Source organism: Lineus longissimus, chromosome 5 (genome assembly GCF_910592395.1).
Source record: "Lineus longissimus chromosome 5, tnLinLong1.2, whole genome shotgun sequence".
In the NCBI taxonomy this organism is placed as follows: Eukaryota; Metazoa; Nemertea; class Pilidiophora; order Heteronemertea; family Lineidae; genus Lineus; species Lineus longissimus.
Window position 1 is genome coordinate 7391707 of NC_088312.1, and position 27728 is coordinate 7419434.

Sequence of the window (27728 nt, forward strand, 5' to 3'; positions counted from 1 at the left end):
GAAACGAATGAGGTGTAATAAAATACAAATTTTGAAGAGCTATTGAGTAATGAAGATACGATTCAAAATAATATGCCGAAAGCATAATAAAGTACATATAGCAGAGGTTTTGTTGTAAGTCGGACAAACTACATCATGCAATATCTCGGACTAAGATATTCGTTATATCAAGTATAATCAATACTTGGTTTTATTAAAAGCCACTGCTTAAAACACGGCGATGGTTTGAAAAAAGCTAGCGTTATCATCTTTATATGATAAATGATGAACATGAATCTGAACAAACATAGTTTTACCAAACTAAGGACACACGCCCCATAGATTCATATTTTTGTGCTTTTCTTATTTCTTTGCCCTTTGCCTTGAAAAAGATACAGCAGATTATTACAATTTGGTTATGACGAAGTTTTTTATGAAAATCACAGGACTTGATGGGCTATGCATTCTAAATTCAACTCATTTTCTAATTAACTAATCAACAACATCTAATATAAGGGAAAGCTTGCCAACGAGCGACTGCGACTAAAAAAACGTATTCCGACCAGTGCAGCGAACATTAGGTAAATCGCATCGGGTCTGTCAATTTTACCTCCTTTTGCGCACTGGACACACTGTTGTTGGCAAAGACTATGGCTACATTTACAGTATCAGTCACACTTACGATCGGCAAGTATCCCTCACCAACGTTACCAACATTCTGTCTAACAACCACTAACGAAATAAATATCTAGATCTTTACATTTTCCCTCCGATTTGAAAAGTATGATGATTCGTGACTCGTGCAATTATCCACCGTTACAGAATTTAGAAAATAAAAACAAACTTGTTGAGAAATCTGACAGAATGGTTGCATTCCAGACCAAAGACGACACAGTTACTTTAGTCCCGAATACCTGCCTCTACGTGCACCTCTATGATATCAATAATTGTTAATGACTCTTCTTTATCTATTCTTCGTAATATGATCCTATTCGGTTAATGCTGATTTTATGAATGGAGTCGAGAAACTACGAACACATCTCCGATGAGAACGCCCTATCGTGCATGGCAGGACCTAATACACTGTTAAGTTGTCCACCAGTTCAGTTGGCTTGCCTCTCCTAGATGGCAACACTTTTTGCAATATCACGACGTTTGCTCTATTGAGATTTTACAATCTGGTAATGGAATGAATTTCATGAAGGGCAACTTACGGTCCCGGTTTCTAAAAGAGAAGTATGGCTAACGGGATCGAATGGATCAAGCCTCACCAGAAAAAAGCTTCATGTCCGGTGTAACGTTTTTGAGTGTTTCCGTTTCTGATCGTCTGCAACGAGTACGAACCCTTATTCATATATTTATACTGCCGATATTCCCTTCACCTAACTGGCCAATTCTGGCTAATAGATAACTGGCCACTACATACCCTAATATGCAAATAACAAGGTTAACACTTTCACTGGTGTATTATTTTTTTACCCTTAAATTATTTCCACTGATGAATTCATTTTACACTAGTTTCCTCTGATAAATGCTATTTACCCTAATTTCGGCATTGAGATTCACAATATTATATATATTCAAGGCAGTGTGCTTTAAATTAATTTCAACAACATGTTTATGAATGAACAACTCGTTTTCTAAAGGAAACATAAATAGAGGGTATATGATATATACAATACGATAGAAAGTTGACAAAATAAAGTTTGTTATCCAGAGATGTGCGTACATGTTATATCCAAAACGCAAAATATGGTAAAAAACGTAAAACATAGTAACACAGGCATTCTACACAAATTCCATTTATAAAATCTCCATTGCAATCCATTGATGACGTCACGACAGGTGATGACGTCACGACAATAAAAAGCTTGCATCCCATTCAGTATAAAGACACGGTCTTGTCGGGAATGACCAGCTCCACTCTGGGGTTAACACATCCAAATTATACTTATCCATCTTGAAAAATCGACATTCCAGTCTCCTCAGCTCTCGTTATGTCAAGTCCGGTGTTTCCTTCCACCCAAATTACCACAAAATGATACCAGATTATATTGATGACCTTCACCTTCATATTTACCGGAATCCTTGGTGGCTGTTCGAAATTGACGGGCAAAGGAGTGCCTTTAATCTTTATAGAAACCTTTCGCTTCTCAATTTCGACCAGCCTCGATGGATTACCGGGAGTCTATTGACTATTTATTTCTGACAGTCCGTATAACTGGTACAAATTTAAAATAACCACACACATTCCAGCCTTCTCAGCTCTCATGCCCAATCTGATTTTCCCTTTTACCCACGTTACCGTAAAATGGTACCAGTATATGAATGGCCTTCACCTTCAATATTTAAACTTGCCTTCCAAGACGAAAATGGCTGCTTGAACGAATCCAACGAATGTCGTGAAGTGGTGTGTTTCTGTACAATCCCCTATGAATGGTGTACGAGATGTAGCACCCAAAAGGTTAGGAATGGAAGCGTCTATATCCACGGCGGGCCCTGCTCACATATCGTCTGCAACACTACTACGCCAATCCAGAACGAGGCTGCCACGATGCTGATCAGACAAGATTTCTTGCTTTTGCTGCTGGGACTTCCGCCTCCACCGCCACTTCCGCTACTACTTCCGGCACTTTGTTGTTGTTTCTTTTTTTCTTTCCTGTAACGGAAATGTAAGAACGTAAAGTTCCAGCAGCCAAGAAAGATTCCGGCGGGTCTGCTGCTATCACGGTCAATCGATTGGGCACCGCAATTAGAGGAAATTTTGCTACATGTATTTGGTTTCAGTGATTCCGAAGAAAATATCCTTTTACATTGGGTATTCGAGAATGTTACAATTTGGCAGGTTCGCAAACCTTACAAATGACGAAGTACGAAGCATCATGGTCTTTGGTGTCATCAAGTAGCGGTTACACTATTTACAGGACTGAAAACGAACCTACATATGACGACGTAAAGCAGTTCCAGTGGGCCCCTTCTTAATGTAACATTGAAGAAAAAGCAGCTTTTGCTTTGTACTAACCTTCTCTCTTTTTCGATAGATTCAATTTTGTGCTTTTCTATGCTAGAACTGCTTGGTTTCCTATGTGATGGAGGTCTGTATCCCCCCGACCCTGGGTAGCCGCCGCCTCCTTGGCCTGCGCCCGCAATAACACCGGGGACACTCATCTGAAAGAAGAAGAGGGATTGGTAAATATGAGAAGATATGAAGAGCCGATTTCTAATTGTATTGTGTATGTTATATGTATATTGCTTGACCAACAGATTTAAACGATTATTTGATTGCTTTCCTTCCTTGCAACTGATGTTGCCAGCCAAGGCTGATAATAGCTGTTCCTCCGTCTCTGTGAACGTCTCCCTGCAACAGAAACAAAACGTCCCATTGTTCATCTTTTGAGGTATCATACAGCATGCAATTCAAACTTGATGATAGAAATATCCGTGATTGTTCAGTCGAATGAGTTAGTAATGTCCTATGGTCCATCGTCTCATGACAAAGTATACCTAGAAATAAAGGTTTTAAAGACATGTTTTTGGCCAATACAATATCCACCCCCTCATCATTTACTTGTTAAGCACAAATGAAAACCCCTCAGCGGTGGTGAGATTCCAAAAAATACAACATATAGGTCTATATGTGTTTTTCATTTCGCTCAAAAACATCGAAAACACGCTCAAACGTTCTTCAAAAGCTCAAATACCTTTATTTCTAAGAGTGCACACAGTTGAGTCAGCTCACATTGCCAAATTACTTTTCTTGTCATTGCGGAGGAAAGCCCTTTTTTATTTCAACAATGACCCTGGTTGTATCCTGGTGTTTAGACGTCAATTCTACAGAAGGTTGATGGCATTTGATTCCCTTCCTAGGCACCTCAAAGGTGCGAAGACGGCTGTCACTGATCTTGTGGTCATCACCAAAGGAAGTCGAGGTGACAAGGACCAGCCCACGTAACATCAGGATAAGAGACATTGTACCTTCACAAAGGCGCTAAGGACATCTCGGTTATTAATATCTCCCGGACCTCAGTGGTCATCTGAGGTTTCTGCTTGGATTGGTGAAGTTAATGCCAGTGTTCTAAAAACAGTCACGTCTGTCGACGACAAATTTTTGAAAGGCGTAAGCTCTAGGTCTGTCATGTCAGATACCGATGATAAAACAGAATTAATTGACCAACGAGAAGTAGAATTATTTTCTGACATCTGTGGGGTTTTGAATGTCCGACTGCACTTTTGAACTGCTAACTTGTCAGTACTAGCCCTATGTTGCCGGTGAGTTCTCTCAATGAATCCCTCGCGCGCAGTGACTTAGGTGTCATTTTATTGTAACCGAAAAGGGTCCTCAAGGTCCCACTGCTTATTTGTTTATCTTCGGCAGTCAACGGAAGAACGGAGTCGTACATAGGAGTATTCCTATACGACTTGACATTTCATAACCACGTCGATTTCTCAGTCCAGTACCATTCGTTCCGCCCAGTCGATTCCTGTAATAGCTATGCAAGAAGTCCATCAAACCACGAACAGTAACAGTCGTGTTTTCCCTGGAGGCTGCAAACAACGGCAATGATAATGATAACAACCATGTAGTTCAACATGGCTAATAAACGGGAAGGCTATAAAAGTTGAGGCGACCTTTGCGGAAATGAAACGAAATGAAAACAAAATGGCTGCTGTTATTGAATGACGGTGACCTCTTTGAAATAACATTGATATCATACGCAATATCCTGCCTGAACCAAAGGAACTGGCGTCAATTTTCTGGTTATCAATAGGGTATCGAGGTATTGGTTATTGATGAGACAGTCGGGAGATCTGCTCAGGGATACTACGGGAAAGCTGGATTGAAGGGAAAACAGGGTAGCTATAGCGCCCACAGGTCATGCTGATCTTCCCGACGCTGGGTGATCGGTCGCCTGGTCTATCCTCCCAGCTCTTGTTGAGGGACGACTTTGACACCAAGCGCTACCACACGCAAGTACTGTGCTTGATATAGGTTGATCTCCTTCTTTGGGGCACAAGACTGAATAATGTGTTTCGTATATAGACAGCCAATCATCATGATGTACAACCCCCCCCCCCCCCCAAAAAAAAAACATCTGTTTTTCAGCACCAATTGTTTGTGCGTCCGAAGATTGTTCCTTGTTTCACAACTGGTCCACACACACGAAATCCAAGAGGGTCGTGGTTGGTGTGAGGTGATAGGGATCACCCTGCACTAACATGCCTTTCTAGTCGCTACAATAAACAGCCCGCATTTTTAGTCCCAACCACAGTTTTGCATTAACAAACATGTTTACCGGACCAAACTTTTGATGCTTCAGCTTCCTGACTTAATCTCTTCGAGAGAAAAAAACGTACCGTACGGACAACGATAAATACCACAATTATCGGTCTCAGCTGCTGCTCAATCAAAGCTGGAATGAATGGGAAAGGTCTCCTGTGATTCGTGTGTTTTTCCTCTTCGCACGATGTCGCGCTGTGAGACTGATAAGATCTGCTGGAAGAACAGCTACAGGCAGCTGTTCACCAATAACTGACAATGTAAGGAGTGCCTGATGACAATGCATTGCACTTTTGGGCGATATTACGGCTGGTAAGTGTATTGCGGAGACGAAATGGGGAGAAGCTTAGAGTAACCAGCCTTGGTTGATTACTCTAGGGAGAAGCAATGAACTGAACGCGCGAGAACGGTTTAACGAAAATAGCAAACTATAGGAATGGAACAAGGCTGGAACATGATGGATGGTGACTAGAGGCATAACAGTTATGCATTCCTTGTTTCCACCCTTTTCAGCAAATATTAAGGTCTCCAAAATCTAGTTAGAAATACCGGTCTTCAGCAATCTCGATATCAACTGAAGAAATGCCGTCTACATGTACAGCTCAAGGAAAATCCTAGCCAAATCTTATTAGAATCTTAAACAAGAATTTGGACGAGAGATTCGTCATTTGTAGTAACATTTTTAACAGTGATACTGAGAAATAAATTCTTAGCGATAGTAAAACATTTGATAGTTGAACTTCTTTATCTCTTATTTCAGAGTACATCCACCCTTGCTGTTCTCTAAGAAACTTCCTATACATTGCATTGTCGAGTGTCTACATCTAATCTTGCCTTTCCAGCTTCCGACTGGTTGAATCTACATGTAAGTTGGTTATCTCTGTTGATTCAATAGAACAATCACTTGACAAAATCAGCTCACAGAATCTACGCTAGCAGCTCTGACTTGAAGACGCTGACAACATATTTCCATTAGATTCAAACGCTTAATCCGTTGAACTGCATTAGACCAGTTGTTTGTTTTGCTGTTATGCGTGATAGCAATGAGTGACTGAGTACAGGGTATGTACATGTCAGTAAAAATGAAGACGACTTTGTCTGTTCTCTTTTAGCAGTTCGTTAACTGCTTTGTGCTCCATCCTCTGAAAAGCTGGAGCTCCCCAAATGTGCTTTTTGCAATGTCTTTCCGATGGATTATGTCACAGATGACCTGCCTGACAATCGCCTTTACCGTATCAACGGATATCAAAGTTCGCCAGTAATACCAATGTCATATGTTGGTGAAATAGCCCTTGCAACCCTGAGTGTCTTAACGATGCACGTAATCACCTCGAGGAGATGTTATTATGTTTAAGGTCCATTCGTACCATCCAGCAATTGGTTTGCCGGAGTCCCAGGTCATGTGCCCTCAGACTCAGCCGCCGAGTCCATAAAGCCACGACGGTTATTGATTGTTTCGCCGTCTCCATAGCAACATTTGGATAAACAATTAAGCGAAAGTACTAATTTGTAATTTGTAGTCGGAAAAATTTGTCACGTATCCGAGTAAAAGGAACGGACCCTGGGCCGAAAGCACTTACTGGGTGGTTGGTGTCTGGACTGTGTTAGTATGGCGTTGATTGGGGGCAAGGGTAACGGGCATTGACGGTAAAAATGCGCCGGAGGACTGCCAGATGTGTCATTGCTAGTGATCTCATATGTGGCCTTTAGATATGTGTTTTCACTGAAACATGATTTTTATCCTTTGGAAGATCTAGTTTAATGGTTTCACTGAATATATATATCCGCTTTTTGACTTATTGATGATATCATATCAGGCAATCTTGCTATGTAATTCGCCTTCTACTACAACAGTCCAAAGAGGCTGCGTTGAATTTGTAATTCGATCGGATCGAATTACTCGTAATTTTTGAGGTGTATGCACACCGCTGGGTATACATGTACCGACGATGCCTTAGAACTATTCAACAAATACCTGAAATATCGAATCGGGTATCATGCGTCGAATGCCAATCTCATTTCTATTAATGAGTTTCAGGCCGGTTGTAAACAATACTGCCAGCAATCAGCCACTAAGCCGGCGAAAAGCCATGAATTGCCAACCGATCGCTGGAGGAAACCCCACGTCCTGATTGCCTGGCGCAAAGTTATAGTTAATAATCAATAAACATTAAAACTTTGAGACATATCAGTCCGTTCTGTATGATTTCTACGGTGGGTGGAATGTCAGGAAGCCTTATAGCATGCGGTACGTGGTTTGTGGTGGTGATACAATGTATGATGGACCTGAATCGTAGGCAAAGCTTTTGTTTTATACCTCATATTGTGAAATCATATAATTGAATACATGTACATGTAGCTTTTTGAAACAGTTATCAAAGGCTCAAAGATGTTAGCTTGAAGTTCCACTTAGGTTATGACCAGCAGAATCGCCAAATCTGTCACCAGTCGCACTATGTTCTTCTTCTTCTTTTGCGTTCGGACCTCTCTCTGTCTGTGTGTACGGACCCGACTTTTTTTCAAAATTGTCTATTCCATCCCGACTTCGGTGGCTGGATTTGATTTTGAAGGCCCTCTTCTTCCAGATGTCGTGCCATCCAAGGCTAACGAGTGACATCTGCACAAGTTGGTTGTTCGGAGTAATCCTTCTCCTAGACTGTTTGCCGGTCAAGGCCAATGAGGCCAGTCTCCCCCAACCCACACCATTGAATAAGGTTTACATTAAAGCTAATGGCTAGCATGTTGGAGCCACAAAGCCATTTGTTCCGATCCATGGTCCATCGAATAACCATTCCAAACCAACTCGCCATCAAAAGCTTGAATACTAGATGCCTTCACCTCTTGGCATTTTTAAGCCGAGTCAGTTCGATCAGGCCAATCTCCTCTTGATGTAAATACCATTGTATCCTGACTAAGATGACTCTCATTTCCTGCTGAATCGGCCAATAACACCCGGTGAGATTGCGTCTTGAATTCTGCATGAAGCCATTAAGAACATCGTAAATGGCGTAGACAGCGTAAAGGCCGGCATGCGACTCTCAAATTCTCCTCTCAGACAGATGTCTGAGCTGGAATCCGAATCTAGACTTTTCTATAGCCGCCTTCTCGAAATAAATATTCCATAGGATATTATCGGAATTACGACGTGCATGCACTTCAATTTGATGGAGTAGACTTTTGTCATGCTGAATCCACACAGCTACATCAAACACTGCGAGATATACATGTATAGAGATCCTTCCGAAGTCACACTTTCAATTGACAAATGCTTCAGAAGTTGTTCATTATGTCATGGAATGTCTTCACTCTTTTCCCAATGAAAGTCCCGTTCTTAAGATATAAGCCCTATGGCATTCTCTGCGCGGGTTAGCAAACGACCCTAGCCCCAAACTGACAAGTAAGCCATCTGTAACAACCAACCAGCGTGATCTAACTCCAAACACCCGAATATCATCTCAGAGAACGAGCCATATTTCATCATCTTATTTTCATGGCTTGTCCACGGAAAATGTACGACCCAGAACATTCATAGCCCACAGAGCAACACTAACAAATGATTTAGCATGCTCAGAACCCGGGGGAGGCAAATGTATCATAGTTGTTAACATTGAGCCGGGTTAGGCGCTAACCAGCTATGATTTATTTGAGGGCGATTGGCTTGGCGTAATCTGAAGGTTAGGATGATGGATTAGAATGGGCTCGTAATGACATGAATAACTGTCTTTAGCGCAAGGTGGGAGAGAGCCTGGGCTGGACGCCACGCGTAAGCACCCCCGGGAAATTTCATAAATGTGTATACTGGCACTGCAGGAGCCGAGACATCACCTTGACACACCTGCCACACCAAGAGCCATAACTACCCAGCCATTTGTCATGCACGGCTGCTCCAATCACCAAGAGTGGTATCGGTTTACAGCCGGGCCCCGAATATCACGTACGTTGCACTCCAACCTTATTGACGCCGCTGGTTCTGCTAGCGTTATGGTACGGTATTTTGAACTGTCATAACCTCAATTAAATGAGTGATAAAAATATGTCTGCATTATAGTCGGATGTTGGAGAGGGATCGATAGACGGTAATTTGATGTTGATGGCGGATTAAAGATGGACTGATTAGATTATTGTTACTGACGTATAAAGGACCTACCCGATGATGATACTGAATGCGATTTTATTCAACGTCATTTAGAATATGGTGTTGTTATGTCAAAGAAAGTCTATAACTGCACGCAAATAAGCTTCCTCCTGATGTGTACCAAGTTCTAAATGGGTATTTTTCCCCCAAAAAGACAGTGATAAGACGAGAATGGTCTTTAACTTAATGAAGGGCAAACACAGTATACGCGCCCTCACGCCAAACCCACATCTTGCTAGTGTGGTCGTAAGTTCGAACACCGTTGCATTCTTAAAGTGTCGGTGCACAATAACTGATTTGAAGCTGAACTAATCAATAAACGTAACCAGCCACAGTTGACTACAGGAAACCCAGCTTCAACCAGGTAATGTTATGCCCAGACACTAATCCGCCAGCGGACTAATCAGGCACAGTAATACGTCCTCTGTATGTGCCGTCACGATAGTCACCAAAGCACTTGGAAAAGGAGGGGAAGACGGATTTAAGGTAGTTCGTTGGTCTACAGGTTGCCTTGGATACTGATCTTCCTAATTAGGCCAGATCATCCGAAAACAAGTCCAAAACCTCTCACGAAGGCAAGCATTGTTGAGAGATAGTACGACGGGTGCGGCCATCTTAACACTGTTTTTCAAGATGTGCCTGGGCTAACATGTTTTGAAGCAATGTGAGATCGTTCAGGATTGCAGTGATATAAGCCACATGACAAACGGCGATATCAATTTGGAAATGATTGAGCAAAGTATTTTTCTGGCGAATTTCACCTAAAGGAATTTCGGTCGGAAGTAAAATGATACTGTGTTTTATACCATGTTGTCCACCATAATGCACTGTCACGTTGCAGCACGACAGCGCATAAATCATGGTCGCCATGTACACGGATTACCTGTTATAAGATCGCATATGGTAACATATGGTGTGCGGAGATAGAAGATATGGCATAGAGAGTGATTGATGGAGGCCAGTTTTAGTGATTAGAAAGATATCGTGAACAAAATACACGTAGAAATATTTCTATTATTAGAATCTTGTCATTATAATGTGATGTCAAGGTGAAAGTTCGTACGTTGACAAAAGTCTGGTTACTCTTAGCAAAGATTGAGCCTATATTGAGGAATGGCAGCAGAAATAGGAAGCAACGTCAACCACGCAGACGTTCTCTCAAAATGCTGTCTGGGACCATTGTCTAGCTACGGGCGACTTTTAGATCGAGCCCCACCTCCTTCAGTTATATACCATTCAAGACATCCTCTCCATAACCAGGGCTCCCACCCAGCGATAAATACGCATTTTGTGATACCATTCTGGTGATCGATCTGTAACCAGCATCGCTTTGGAAACCATAGGAAAGAAACGGAAATGCTGTGGATTGCGCGGTGATTTGCTTATTGGGGATCTCACGTCAGTTAGACTGTCGATTTAGTTGGTAAACGACGGAACTTTCTGTACTCTTCATATCTGGGCTCATGGGATGAAACCTCCATATTCGTGACGCTGAGAAATGTGAGTCACGTTACTTATGTATTCCTAAATGTGACGAATCACCTTGGTATCATTCGCGCGTGTTGCGCAGTATAGCTCACTCAGGTAGATAGATATCAGTGTGGCCAACTGACGGCCAAATTTCTGATTGCCGTTGATTCCAAGAGTTTAGGTGACAGCCTTAACACCATCTCGTAAGCTTGCACTCTGGTTTTAGAAACTACACTCCAGAACTGTATGTACTAGATTTATCACAATGGTTCTGAATAACTGAACATCGAATCAGAGTCTCAAGATTGTGAAGTAGAATAAGCCAGTAACAGCGCGAAAGAAAATGTGTTTTTCATGCAGATATGGCAAAAAGTGGTGTCCTGCCCCCGCCCCCTCCCATATTGAACAATCAATCACTTACCAAGCTTTATACTGTGCTTTATAATGCACTTTGATCTAATTATAGTGGATATCTTGCGTGACTGAAGAGGAGTGCTGGACACTGCAGCTTCATGTTCGGCAATCGCAGCCATTTTTTTATATGATGAGTTATCTTCATCGATGAGGCTTTTGACAGCCAGTTGCCTTCACAGCATTATAGGAGCTACAAGAATGCATGTGTAGTCAACGAGGTAGCTAAATTGTAACAAAGACAAACTTATTAGTAGGTTTTTTCACGTGGTTCTGGATATTAGTACGCAATCCAGGGGTGGGTGGAAGCAAAAACCATTGGAGCAGGAAGGTCGGGCAATGTGGTTACTAATGGTAGATTGTCACGTGCCATAGTTTAACCTGGTGATCGAGCCATGCTTTTATCATTTCTAAGCGGTCAACATACCCAAAAGGTAGCTAAAGTTCATACGCCTCGAGCGACGGTGCGACGAGACTCAAGAATGCCGTTGATGTCACTTAACAGCAAGACTCGACAGTGAGGTATTACAAGAAAGATCCGTCCTAACCTTTGATATTTGTACTTGTAGATCATGTTTAAACACGGAACATCTGAGGAGATCTTTCTTGTATTTCCACCAAACTGCCTCTCGCAATACAGCGATAAGGAAGAAGGTTCGACTGGTTGTCAACATAAGCTGGTCTTCAAAGCTTCCCAAGTCCTTTGACTTCGTTTTAAAGATATTCCTGGACCGAAATCTCTGACATACTCATTTAAAAAAAGTCAAAGCCTTAGGAAATAGAGGTTTTAAACACCGGGTGCTTCAACGTGGCCGATAGCTCTCGCGTAAGATCCTCTCAAAAGTCTTCACCTGCGTTCCTTCGTGATACTCCTCTTGCATTCACGTTTCACTTCTAAAAGCTCCTCAAAGATAAATATTAGGTAAGTTAGCCACACAGCGCATACATAATGTATCCTTTGAAGGATGATCCGCACAAATGACTCACAAAAAAAGTAGCTGGATCAGCGATCTATATATTTCTCAGTCAACAACGAACAAGAACACCCATCAAAGATTGAACTACATGCATAGAAAGACAAAACGACATTTTTCCAATTTTCTTAAATATACATGTATCATCAGTCAGCTGTCTCAGATACTAAATTAAAACCACAAAAGGCATTGCGGCCTTACATTCAGCTCACACCATTAGCTAATATCCTAATATCCTAATTCATCTTCTATTCGAGTAAACAACGGTTCCTACTCTTGTTTCCCCTTCTCCTGGGAATCACGGGACAGGAATGAACAATTTATTGATCAGGCAAAGTGAAATATCGTATTCCTGGCTGCAACATCGAGACGACTTGATTTTATCGGATCGGTAAAAGCGGCGTGTAGTACAGAGTGACCCAAAAATCCCAACCCATACACGGTATTAACATTCATAAATACTGTGGTTTCAGCTGCGGATTTGGTACAAACAGTCTTTCAAAAAAATATTTTGAAAGATTCTGGAGATGTAGATTGTTGGCATTGGGGTGTAAGGTAAAGCGATAATGAGTGGGTGAGGCCGCCGGGGGAAGAGAATGAGAATGAATTGACGTGTTCTGCGTTCTGCGTATTTTGGTTACAAACAAGAGGCCTTCCGGGATGGAAATCCTCGGATGCGTCATATGACATTTATAAAACAATCCACCAGTTAAGAGGATCTGGGCTGATATTGTCAGCGATGTGAATATTGTGTTACCTTTACAATCGATCACTTACCAAACGAAACGGAGTAGGTTACCTCATCAATATGGATGGTTGGGCGCTGGGCGCTGAAGCCAGAAACCTACAGCAACGAAACCAAAGCAATAACATGTGATCGCCAGTTTACGACAATTTAACCAAGCGTTAGATTCTAAGGTTAGATCCAGGGGTTGGATTTGAAATGGAATTCTACTTGCTTCTAGACATCTATGGTGCTCCCTGTGGCCCGTCTGCCGCCCCAGCTCGTAGCTCAAATTACAAGCCGACAGAACGGGGGAATAGATTGATTTTGAAAATCGAGTTGCTACCCTTGTGATCCCGCGCTGCAATGGTTGACCAGTATAAGGTTTCGCTACTGCCCCAGATCATAAATAGCCGTAATTACAGCCTAATATCAGCCAAAGACCGATGTGACTGACCTTATAACGAGAACGTACAAATCGTAAATCCTTGTATAACGATTATACAGATATTGCAAGAGACATATCGATTAGCTTTCCTTTACTTGCTATTTCCATTCCAGTGATACGTGTCGGTGTCACGATAAGAATACATAATATCTGCTATATACCAGGTACGACTGGCGTGTAGATGGGTGAAGGGTACAGGTGGTGAAATCTAAAGAAAGTCAGACGTATACACCAGTTACTACTTCTCTATTGGCTGCGCAGAAGAAAGCTTATGACTTTTAGGTATAACTTAGAGATAAAATATGAGATGTACGCCGGTAGCGACACAAGACAAAGGTATTTTGTAGTACAATAAATTTGGATTTGATTGATTGATATTTGCATTGGAATCCTGTTGCTGTAATCTGCATTAAAGCGACCTGATCTGCAGGAATCGAAATAAAACGAGTTTGATAATCGGTGGGGATGTGATGTGGCAGCGTCTAACATATACATATGAGCAAGTATGGATAATCTATACTTGATATGAGGAATATTGAACAAATATGAATGGTCTGTAAATCAGTACACACACCTTTCTGTCATTCCATCACTAGTCGACAGTGGTTAACTTGACTTGTTAAAGAACCGAAAAAAGTAAGAATAAAATAATTGGATTTTCTTTTCGTGCATAAACAATTCCATCATTTTCCTGCATAATCCCTGTTATAAATACCTTTGGGAGGGCATAAAATGACTGATGTTTCTATTAATTATTCAACATCAAGTGAAAGGCGAGGAGAAGATGTATTGCTCGCAGTCAAGGAAATACATGAATACCTGCATGTTTAGAAAAATTATGAGGCGGAAAAAACCGTTGAGATGTCAGTATGTGTGTTGTGTTTAACCCAATGCAATCACTTGGTTATGAGGCTATAATATGCAACAGGTTTGTATGTATTGTGTGCGTGGATGGGGAAAACATAAGACATCGCTATACATTGTTAGATACTGCACGGATTTCAAAATCAGTGTCAATATTGAACGGTGAACATCTGTCGCAACTGGCATAAAAGATAAATTCTCATCAAAGCAAATCTGAAATCTTAATCCTGATAACTCCGTTTTATTTGGTAATATAATGCAATAGCAATACGATTTCAATGCCAAGACAGCTTTGAAGCTCACACGTCCATTCACACACAGGTCGGAGCACATGATACGATGCAGCAGATATTCCTTAACCAGGAGCATTATTTACTGTTAAAATTTAAACTTCTGACTCGGTGTACATGTAATGCTAGAAATGTACGCAATATAAATCTAAATTAACAGGACAAAGGTCCGTAGAATTGACACTGAACATATAAAAATTCCACGCTATATCAATTTAAGGTATTTAAGCGGCGGGAATCCGGTTATAGGAAAGTTATCCGCCCCTGGTAAAACATTGGTGTATCGGTAAATTCGTATAATTTCCGCATATACCTTGGGACATGAATATTAATAAGATATTCATAAAGAATAACAAGTTTATATTTTTTACCTTTTTCAACGCTTTGTTACGTATATACTAATCAATATTTAATAATAGCAAGAATTCATAAAGTCTTTATAAATTCTTGAAAATAGTCATCAATTTGTAGCCTTCCCTTTGGCTATTAACAAGTTAGATGAGAGGACTACATTTGATATATAACTCCAAATACGATTTTTGTGCCTTTGACGGAATGTGGGTTGGTAAGACAGATGTAATTACTAAAGACAACTGCATAGTCACGAGTCGGTTATCAGTATAATTAACCGATGCAAATGTCAAGTCAACACCCGCAGGTGATTTGTTTGTTTTTGAAGCCATGGACATATCTATAAACTGTTGATGACATTTTACCTGATAACCAAAGATTCGTGTTGAGGCGCGAATGTATGTTAAAAGTGGCTTGCGTTCCTTTGAGATTGGGGTATACGAGAAGGTTATGGATTTCTTCATGGAATATACGCTCAGAGACAAGACCACTAATGAATATTCATAGGTTGGAGGGTCGAGGCCTATCAATTAGACGAGTGCATGTTTTTTACTCTCAAGTACATATTTGGAGAGGTATTGAAAAAATATTTGCTGTGGCAAGTCTACAGATATAAAGAAATTATTTGATGAAAAAATTAATTTCGAATTTTGCTAATTGGGTAATAGGGGGCGTGTTTTGAGTTTTTTCTGCCAGTTGGCTGAAAACAGTGGAAATATCAAAGTCTGTCTAATTTGTCGATTATAAAAAAATTTCCGTGGTCAATCACCAATTTCCATCGCACCAGTTACTCGCAAGACTAACCCGTATATCATATCCGAATTTCAGTTTCACTACTTGACGCGTTCTTTGATGCGTCGCGGTCAAACATTGACAATTTAACTGCTAAAAGGCTTAAAAAATCAATTGTGGTCTTGTCTCTATTTACACTACATTTTGGGTCAATATAGTGAAAAATTTGAATGTGCTCAAATCACTCTAATTCATTTAGAATATTGTATTGCTGATGATTTAAGGTCAAAACAAGCTAAAATAATGAGAAAAAAACTTAATTTGACCCAAATAAGAGTCAACCTAACCCCGGTCTAAGTTCGGTTTCATTTTTACAAGTCTTGTTGTGTTGCCATTCATTTTGTAATTTCTTTGAAACTACTTAGATCTTGATTCTGAAAGTTGTGCCCTAAGCAGCAAAGATATTCCTAAATCACATCCTAAATTTTCAGCTCCATAGCTTGCATATTCTGGCCAGGGCAGGTCTTTGAATTTGGTGCTGTTGGCTGCAAAAGGATGACTTTTTGTCGATTTTGTCCTCTTTCGTCGCTTTGGCACAGTTGTACCACTCTTTGAAATGTCTCTCATTTCTCCAAAAATGTCCAGATATGACTTTCCTTTGTTGGAGAGTTGTGGGATGTCATCTACATTAGTTTGAAAAAAATCTCAAAATGTTAACCCCTGAAATGTACCTTCATTGAGACAAGACCACTAATGAATATTCATAGGTTGGAGGGTCGAGGCCTATCAATTAGACGAGTGCATGTTTTTTACTCTCAAGTACATATTTGGAGAGGTATTGAAAAAATATTTGCTGTGGCAAGTCTACAGATATAAAGAAATTATTTGATGAAAAAATTAATTTCGAATTTTGCTAATTGGGTAATAGGGGGCGTGTTTTGAGTTTTTTCTGCCAGTTGGCTGAAAACAGTGGAAATATCAAAGTCTGTCTAATTTGTCGATTATAAAAAAATTTCCGTGGTCAATCACCAATTTCCATCGCACCAGTTACTCGCAAGACTAACCCGTATATCATATCCGAATTTCAGTTTCACTACTTGACGCGTTCTTTGATGCGTCGCGGTCAAACATTGACAATTTAACTGCTAAAAGGCTTAAAAAATCAATTGTGGTCTTGTCTCCTCAAGGTATAGAGCAGAATCACAGCTTCGATAAAAATATCAACTTCGATAAAAACTCCAAAGCCTACTCTAGATCATCTTGGCACCAGGGGTTTTCAATGTACTCCGCCTCTCGATATTTCTTTGTTGGGGTAAAAAAGCCTGGTTTCAGGATGACTCTAGATACGACAAAGGCTGATGAGACTGGTTCGAGAAAAGTGTCTTGTTCATACAGAGTTAAGCTTCAGAGTTAAGTATACGCCCATGAAATTTGCTCAAACGTAAATGTCAATGTCATCAGTAGCGAAATGTCATTGGAGACTACCACCAATGACATAGCAGCAGTGCCACGTATCAAAGTGGTCTAAAAGTAAGTGTTATCGAATTCGTAAAGTACATGTACATGATTTTATATACAAAGAATTGGTAAAGACTAGTCTTTATTAATTCTGGCATATACAGTTCTTTATGCATGTATACATATACATGTACTGCAGATATTTCACACAACGCCATTATCGTTTGACTTAAGGTGAATTTTCTGACTTGCGTTGCTAAGGTCGCCGTGATGACTGGAGTACCCAGCGCCATCTTGGCTGCTGATGACAGGATTTTATCTCGATGAGCTCTTTGATGGCACAGACGACCTGGGAGTGACTAGCTAATGGAATCGAACATTAGTTTGACCTGGCATCGCCCTGTACATTGCTGTCGAATACTAAGGCTTGTATCAATCACGTTTACTGGTCGAGCCAAGATATTCAGTAAGGATCCGTCTTAATATGAACTTGCATTCTGGTTGTGAATTTGAAATCATTATTACACAATCGCATCTCTTTCAGTGCAATACAGCAATGATAAGGACGATTTAGTTATGTCTCTCCATGAGCCCTAACAACTACAAGTATGGTCATTGTGCTCAGCTAGACCTCTTGTTTAACGAACCAGAAGAAGACTATACAGTCAATTAGTTTGGTATTTACATCTTCACGACCCACGAGAGTGAAGTTTTCTGGAATTTTGTGGTGGAGTGGTCATAAAGACCCCTTTAAAACGTGTGTCAGTGCCCAACCAATAGTATTCTGAGAGGCTAGAATGGTATATGGTGAGGAGTTGAGCAGTGATAAAAAAATACACAGTGAACAACTAATGTAGAGATGCCATCTCTCAAACTTGGGCCGAGGAACCATACGGCGGCCAAGAAAACCTCCTAAGAAGATCATCTAAGGGCCTCTCTCTGTTGTTGTGAGCACCAACACAGCGTCCAACACAGCGTATATCGCAGTGTAAAATGCTTAAGTGGAATCAGGCATTCATTTATACATGTACTCTGAACTGCTCTCCGAGAACTGGTGAACCTGAACCCAACAAATAGCATTGTAATTGGTGAAAGAGGGTTACTATTGACCGATTCGATAACTTCCCCCCGATGCCAGAAGGTGAAAGCGATGATTAGCACGCCTAGTCAATGGTGAAAGTGCTTGTTTGCCGGTTGATGTGTGTATTTACCTAATAACAACACGGGCCATCAGTGATTGCCGATGATTGTTATAAGTGTAAAGACTAATCGATACTATGGAGATCTGACGATGGTCGTGAAACAGGTCCACAAAGGACAAGCCTCATATCAATGGGGCTGTGTCGTGAGCAATACGGACGATACTAAATGTCCATGCTGTGATTCAAATTTTCCATGGTCACAGGGTCATTAAAAATTGTTCTGAATGCCCACGCTGTGATTCAATTTGTCCATTGGTTACCAAATGGTAATATGGTCCCACCGTCATTAAATAATATACTGAATGTTCATGCTGCGATCCCATTGTCCATTGATTACCAAATAGTAATCTGGTCACACCATCATCAAATAATGTACTAAATGTTCATGCTGTGATTTAACTTGTGCATTGGTTACCAAATGGTAAAATGGTCACCGTCATTAAGCAAACGCACATGCTGTGATTCAACTTCTCCACTGGAAACCATATGGTAATATGGCTACACCGTCCTTAAATAATGTGCTAAAGCCCATGCTGTGATTCAACTTGTCCATCAGAATGGTAACCAAATGGTAAAATAGTCACACAATCATAAAATAGGCTGCAGCATATCTCTGATTATTTCCCATGACGAGGCGGTTAATAATGGAGTCTATGCATGTGGTTAGACTTGAGTTTTTAGTAAGTAAGGAATGGTATAATCAAAGCCCCAGTACAATTGTAGTCTCTTTGTGCAATAATGTGTACTGTCAGTTGTTTTCTATACTTTATTAAGGACTATACATGCTTCCCGAAATTGGTGGCTTGCATTGGAACTAACTTTTTCCCCCTTGTCCGTCATTAAAGGCATTCAAGTGTATTGGTCAACCATGACTATCTCCTTTGTCCCTCCACCATAAGGCCTGGTTTCCCCTTATGACATCACTATTACGGACACTCAGCGCCCCATTTCTAGAAAAATGTATAGTTGAACTTTTTTACATTATACATTTCCACTGTCTTTTCCGCCCCTATTGTCTGCTTCTGATGGTCTGAATCCAGGCTGAATCAGTAGCAAGAATTGATGAAGTCTTTATCAATTCTTGATAATAAATATAATTTCGGCATCAACGCCAATTGATGTGCCCGACACGTATTTACTGACTTGTATCGAAGAACCACCCGCTCATAGCGGGTCTAAGGATTGTCCTCACTAATGGCATCTTCAATTATGTATCCAAAAAGATGACACAAGGGCAATCGATCAGAAAGAAATTGAGTCAATGTACTATTACATGTAATACATATTCTGTTCGCATTGGTTTGCTTGGCTGTACTAACCCCTAAAAGTAAGAGTGATAGCGAGATGGTGCAATCGCTAAAAGACTCAAGGCACGGTTGTGACAAATTCGGCTTGACGGTCGCTTGGTTACTTGACGTCATTGCGGGAAGTGGCTTTTCATGTATGAGGGACCATCTGATCATGGTCACTTATCACATCAATATCGCTGAACAAAACAATACGCAACGGGACACAAGGTGATGCAGTTCTGTTGTTCCTACAGCAGAGCAGAGAAGAAGGGTAAAAAACAAAAAGATCTAAAGGAAAGAAGAGAAGAGAAGAAAAGTACATGTATAAAACAAAGTATTGGCTTGGAAAAATGATGAAGAAAAGGAAAGAAGAGTAATTGAGAAGAGTAATCAGTTTCATACAACAAATATTATGAAAGACAGATTAGCAAGGATGTTGGGGGACTGGTCTTCCTTCTATTGATCGTTCCAAAACAGTCCTCTCTCCATGGATCTATATGCCTCTGACGTATCAGTTCCATGACACAAACATCGTTGTTTTCAGCTTAGACCAAGGTCATTTTGTGCCAGAAAAGGTGCTGCAAACACCTTTGATAACTGCTCTCCCAAATGTAATGTCATCACATTAGGCCATTTCTAAAGAGATCTGCAGCACAAACATCATCAAAGAAATCCCTGAGACACAGAGGTGTCTATTCATGCAGAGATGGAGATTATTGGAGGAAAGCTTGTTCTTTGGTGATGATAGATAATAGATGATACAAGCCCTTCGGCGGAATAAATTCACTTGGTGTGGATGTTCTATAACATGGCTGAGGTTGTGGCCATGACAACCCTCGCATTTATTCATGACCACCTGCTTTCTTTTGCCAGGAATAATCCAAGATGTGTGTGAGGTATTGAGTGATGTGTGACTTCTATTAGAACCACCGGATCGGAATATTCTAAGATTTATATACCCACTGGGCTACAAGTGTTACCTATCGTGATATTAAGATGGCAAGACTTTTGGTTAGCTTGTTTGATTTGGCTGAAAGCAGTGTAAAATTGCCGACAGGCATGGGGCGAATTGTCTCGCTCTCTTGGTGATGAGTGATTGGTGGTCTCAGAACACCTTCCAAGAGCCAAATTTGATATCAAATAGATATTAGAAAATTCACTGTATATTAAAAGCACACACCCAATATCCTGCCCATGTAGCGATAAAGGATTCAACGGTAACTCGAGCACATTGTCACACATGTTACAGGAGACGAATCGGCGAACGGGCGTGGGTGTCTTTCGTGCTGACAATTTCGATTAAGGCATGTTACAAATTGATTTAACGGTTCTATTTATAGTAATAATTGGTTACATGAGACGTGCTTCAAGTTGTTTTCAGTCACCTTTAAAGGTAATGAAAGTATCATGACAATGGTTAACAATGGTTGACTGATTCATAAGACAGCACGACACTGACACATTTTCTATATTATTGGCAACGCCAGAAATAATCGTGAATCCATTACAGAAATATGCCTCCCTATTATTCCCTCGTTGTCACGAAAATAGTCATCTCCACGTGTTGAGTTGCAGCAAAACAGTTTGTAGACTATCGGTATTAGCTGCAAGTGGGAAGATCACTAAAACCCGCTATACAAGGCCCTTCCATTTGAGTTGTACCCAATTCCTCTTCACCCCGCCGAATGAAATTAAAGTTGCCCTTCTGCACTGGTTTAATTACCAATCATGCAAAAGACAATTGCTAGGTTGCAAGGCCGGGCTGTACGAGTTTTTCATCAGCGCGCTGATTGAGTTAGGCTGATGGGCTAAATGTCATTTGATGTATTGCCTCTCGCTAGACGTCTTGGTTCTATCTGTTATGCAGGATATGGAGGGTCGCCAGCGGTGGCTGGTTGCTCTTTCACCGTTGCAGACATAATGCCGCCGCTTAACAGGGACATTTCCATTAAGATGCCCCGCCGGCACGATGAGGGAAATTGCCTTTATTGCATTATAGAATACGATATCAGAGAATTGGTCTCCTCCCATATAATATATTAGGTCAAATGTACATGTAGAGCTGTATGACGTGGCCTACTTATCGCCTTTGTAACCTTTCCTTAAAATTATTCGTTATGGCGACTGAAACGACACGTGATGCAAGGTGAAAGATTTGTGGCGAGTGGGATTAAAATGGGTTAAATTCCTGTCTCCATGGCTTCCAGCTTGTCAATGGAGTTGGTAATAACCATAAGCGATAGCGTGCACATAAAGCTTCTTCTCGAATAACTCCATTCTACTGCTTTGAAGGTTCATGAAAGGTTTCTTGCAGCCGTATCGTGAAGAGAGGAAACCAGAACGAAGATAGTGTGCCATTGCCTACAGCTACAAAGTGGTATTAGTAGAATTTCAAAGATGGAAGCAGTACCGTACGGCACTTCTGATTTTAGTTGTAATTGTAATTGTAATTCTTACCCATCAACTATATTCTTCACATTTGAAATCAAGAAGGAACTAACTTTTGACACCTTCACAAAATTGACGAGTTATTAAAAAAATGTTTTGAAAGCAACGATACAGAAGCGATGATAAAACTTGCTATTCGTTCACATTTGAATTTGATGCCAAGACTGAAGAAGTAGCTTTGGACAGCCTCGAATACTTTAAGAATCGCCGAGAAACATTTCAAACGATAACAGAAACTTTACCTGCCTCGAAGATCCAGTAATAGATATATTGCATGGCTGACGAAATCAACAGCTTCGTTGCTCGTTATATTGAAAATGTTATCTGTTAATTAGCTAAAAGTAAAATTACCTCTGTATAATTCCGACCAAGCTATGCGATGCCGTCACCTTTAGACTACACGAGATAACAAGACGGTATACATGTACCCATCCATCATGTCCATTACAGGATTCTGTCTGTGATTGCTGATGGAGAGTCGGCACAATTGGAGGAGAAAAACATCTCAATAGGAAGGTCGGATAGAAGGCAGGTAGACTCAATTAAGTGGTCACTAGGAGGGGAGGTGAATTAGGGCCTACCATTAGACACGCAGCATCCACTTGATGCCTAGCCCGATAAATGCCAACCTGGTGCGATAGAGTATAATTAGGGAATGAGAGGTCAAGACGGGTAACCGGAAAAACGCCGACCGACCGACCAACCGACTGACCGACCGACCTTCCGACCTACCAACCCAAGGAGTTTCGTAGTTGAGTCACAGGTCTCATAAGTCAATGTGATATATCCAATCCACGATAGCAGGTCATGTGAAATGAAATTGTAAACAAGCGCACGTGCGCTGGTCAAATGACAACAAATGCATGTTGCGCGTTGCAGTTCATGCATTGCATCGGTCGAGACACTCGAGTAGAAAAACTACAGTGCATAGATTAGGCCCAAATCATGTTTTTATATCCACCGACCATGTAGACAAAGCATATCTTTAGAGTATCGTTGTCAGTTCCTTACTGCGTGAACTCGTTTTCCCGGTATAATTGACTGGAGATGCTGCTGTCAGACACGTCGGACTCCATCACGTCCATTGCGCTGGGCACTACACAGATACATGTGCTATAGAGAAGCGAAAGGGATACTGCACTATGACGGTAGGTTGGCAGGTCAGTCGGTCGGTCGGTCGGCGTTTTTCCGGTTACCGGGCTATGAGGCGCGAATGGGATGCCGTAAGTGAGGTTGTCAGAGTCGGCGAGTAGGTCGGTCGGTCGGTCGGTCGGTCGGCGTTTTTCCGGTTACCGTCAAGACGGATGTGTTTGAGAGAGTTGGAAAGTCGAGGAAAGGTAATTTATCATTGATGCACGACATGCAGTGTAAGGAGCTGATGATGTCGTGTTGATATTGGGAAGCGGGGAATAAGCTTTCATTTGTATATTTTGGCAGTTTTGGGTAGACAACCTTTAGGTAACCGATCTTGTGAAATGGCTCAATGGTTACATTCAATTATGAACTAAAATTGCATGCACTGCATGAGAAATAAGATTCAATCTCCAATATTTTTTACTTCGTCACTAGAGCTAGCCAAAATAAGCATTCTGTGCTACGACTGGATCTTTCCAAACTCTGGTGGCATACTGAACTACATGTATATAACATCTTTCTTTTTCATTTTCATTTTCTTTTGCGTCAAGGAATGAGCTGGGAAAGAAGTCAAGAACGCGTTTCACTATCGATTTTAAACCTGATTCCGCTACAGGTAATCTTACACAGCAATGCACTTAGATTGACAGGAAGCCGATGCTTCGAATAGAAAAAAGACACTACCGGAGATTTACAAGGTTTATTCAAGACTACGAGAGTCTTTTTCAGTATTGAAACAGGGTGGTTTCTGCGTCAGTTGCTCGCCAGTGCAGCACTTAGAAAGAAATTCAACTAAACCTCGAAACTACCCTTGCAAATTAGAGCATAGCCAATGACAAGGTGCAGCACACGCTGGGAATTTACTCAATTCAGCCTATCAGACAACAGAAATTACGTCCTGGATCCGAGTTCACTAGGTTGACTCAAAGCCAAGCTTCCAACGATGAAGTACATGTACGTATAAAACGTATCTACATGTAGGGTTTCTTTGTACTATTGTGCGATATGAATGCTCTTTACTGAACCACCTGTTCTACAGATTCCTTTAAATATTGATGTTCCTCGCCCCGAGAGAGCTGATTTTATTGCTTTGGTCACACGCGATGTGCCGCTCCTGCCAATGCGCAAGGAATGTTGCTCATCGCTTTCGGCAAAACATTTCATGGGAATTTTTTTCATATTTCTACCTTGATCTCTGAGCAGAGGATCGAAGAAAATCTATTCACGTGGTGTGTGCTAAAGAAAGTGGTAAGAAATGAATACGGAATGCCCGAGGATACCAGGCTCTAATCTAATCTATTAATAATTTGAAAAGCCATTTCATATCTAGCTTAAATTAACATATACGGAAAATAAAGAACAAATTGACTCTTTGGGGCCAAAATATCAAAATATTATTTTCCCACGCATAACACTGAACTACATTGCAAGCTTCACAGAACACTAGTAGAAAACGTAGGGGAAAATATTCACAGAACAGTAGTAGAAAACGTAGGGAAAATATTCACAGAACATCAGTAGAAAACGTAGCCGGGGAAAAAGATTCACAGAACGACGGATGTGGTCATGATAATCCGCGACAGAACATTAGTAGAAAACGTTGGGAAAGTAGAGAATGCATCCCATTGTGCATTCCATCAGTTAAATTGTAATGAAGGTTGTTTCTTTATATACGGTGTGCGGATAACATGACTGGATACCGTATCCAGAACAAAATCGATGATGCGCCTTTGGTTGGCGACCCTGGTAAGCCAGCTGCCGCGCATCTGTACATCATGTGATGCATGTATTTGCCCACAATAGAAAAACCCCAATCATGCCAAAACAATCAATTCACGGATCCTATTTGTGTTTGTACAGGCGTGATTTGATGTACATTTATATTGGAATTGTAATGACAAACTCACGAAACCATCGTAACAATCAAACAGTTTCATAAAAAAACACATACGAATAATAACGAATGATATAAAACCGTGTATTATGCTGTTTAGAAATATCTTGGGGCCAATGTCGTCAGCTACCGTTACGTCAACTACTACATTGAATATGTATGTGATTTCGTTATCATTAGCACGTTCCTTGCTCACGATTCTGTGCCATTACATGTAACTGGTATTTTCACCTCCCCGTGTCAACAACATGAATTAGGTGACCGGACTTTGACCAGCAGACTTGTCTGAAGTCATGCAAGTATTGCAATTACATGTATGCAGAAACGTATGATGGTCCAGATATGAGGGGAAATGAGTTAATTCCTCTGTACGTTAGCACTCTGCGTATGTTATGACTGGACTATAACAGTACAGGGTTTTTGTTTCATCCTCTTTGTACATCTAGTGTAAATGTACAACCAATGTTGTGCATTTAAAGATTTTCGACCCATCAAGCATCGTCATCACCATACCGGTATCGTTCAACGGACAAAAATATGCCGCCATGCAAAATATCTGTTAACGCTTTTGTTTAGATGTGCTGAAGAAAATCCAGCATAATCTCATCCAAGCAAGTGTTTAAATGTTTATTTTAGATGATTCTTGTCGACGTCTACTCCCTCCTGAAACCATGAGAGTCATCCAGTTTTCTCATGTACATGTAATAGAAAGGCATTACCATCCATCTCCATTGAGGAGACAGTTTCCCTCCAGCGACGGGCGGGTCTTGCTTGATGAAGGGAGGTAATAACCGCCGCTGGTTTATTGCTGTGTTTCCCATCATGGCTCTCATCATCCGGGGTTGCGGCGTGCTCGCAATTCACAAGCAGGTGGGGGGGGGGGGAGGCGGAATTACCCCTGAAGCCCTGTCCCTAATTATAGATCAAGGACAGCTTGGAGTTAAGTGTCATCAGCTGTTTATACCAACAGATGAATCTAGAATCCAGATGATTTCTATTATTTTCCCAGAATACGAAGTTGAGGATCAGCTTAAGTTCTGGTCTTCCCAGAGCACGAATTCAGGCACAAATAGATTGAGGTCTGATTGGATTCCTTGTTCTTTTTTTGTATGATGCAGCTTGATTCCCGCTTTGGTTGCTGGATGTCCTTCCTTTGGATATCCATATCGAGTAACAGAACAAGTCCGTGTACTGGTATTTTTGCAATCAATGTGTGTTTAAGTGAAGAATTGAAAAACTGACTATTCAATCAACTTTTATAAGTGATGAGAATAAGAAAAAGAAGATGTTCTAGCGTTAGAAAAGTCTTTTTCCCATCCAAACGTTTACCTTCACGTATTGATCTGCTAATATGGCGGGGTAAATCAGAAATTATGTGTATTTTTACCGTTGTAGCTTCAATATGTCTCCACTGGTTCGTATTGAACTCTGACGAATGCCTGCAAGATCGACCAAAGCAAAATGCAAGTCACTATTGCCGAGAAGAGGTAGAGGTGTTGAAGCTGATTAATTTATTTATCAGGTAAATAGCCAGCTTAAGGATTCCAAGAGGTGATAAAGCGTGTAACATATATGTGTGAAAACATTAGTTACAGCATAGCAACTGTTGAAGAACATTACGATTATGATCGACTATACATGTAATCTCTAGAATGCTTCGAGCGCATCAACATCAGAATCATCAATAACGATCCCGTAAATAGCGATGGATGAAACAATCTGCTACATTCAAGTCATAATTTGCAAAGACTTTACAATATGCCAGAAAAGAAACAATAGCGTGCATCCAATCATTCTGAACCAACAGAAGTAGACCGTCCGTAACCTCCCCACATACCAGAATATGGTGTAACGGAGTCCAGGTCGGCGTTTATAGTGGATGCAAAACTTGAGGGTCAAGATGGCATCCAGTATACTTGTGACAAGCGCTTTTAAGGCGTATAGTGACGCTAGCACACAACGCTGCGACTTGAATATTCCCTTGAACGAAACTTTGTGCAATGATTGACTGGAAAAAATGTCCTGTAGCATCAAAAGGCGGAGCATCATAATCATTAGAAAGACAAGAACAAGTAGCTAAATTCGACTCTTGCGCCATTATGATGCCCCATCCGATGCGTATTGTCCATTGGAAACCTGGCCGAATTGGTTGCAGGCCACCACCCATCAAAGCGTTCTTCCAGAACTCGAACACAATGCAACTATATATTGACAAACATTCAATACGAGAAAAGAGCATCAACAACCAAAAATTAGCACGATGTTTAGAAATAATATGACGTACCTTTCAAATTGATATGGTCCTGTTGCGATTTAGGATTATCCGAACTAGAGAATTCCCTATCACGTATTGAATAGATAACTATAGCCAATAACGTATCGACATGGAGTTATGCCTGCAATTCCCTCAGCAATGCAGCACGCAGATCCAGTAGTCACCAGCAGTTACCAGTTTCCTACTGGCAGTGCCGCTGTGCGGTGGGGAGAAGGATCAATATGCATTTTTCATCAACATCACTGAGGTGACGACCATCGCTTTCACTTTCTGTTGCAAGGTGAGTTTTTGCTAATCATCTCCAGATTTTTTTCTAGCGTCTTACATGCATGTCTTTGTAGGACTCTTCTGCCTTCAGAACTGTTATCACTT

At 40.9% G+C, this 27728-nt stretch overlaps 1 long non-coding RNA gene across 1 annotated transcript; it reads right to left on the bottom strand.

The window, feature by feature from the left end:
• LOC135488673 (uncharacterized) lies at window positions 1-27535 on the bottom strand. The gene is made up of 3 exons (XR_010447007.1): window positions 27366-27535; window positions 3002-3147; window positions 1-2638 (listed from the first exon to the last, which is right to left on the bottom strand). It is a non-coding gene; the product is annotated as an uncharacterized LOC135488673 (long non-coding RNA).
• Between the last annotated feature and the right edge of the window lie 193 nt (window positions 27536-27728).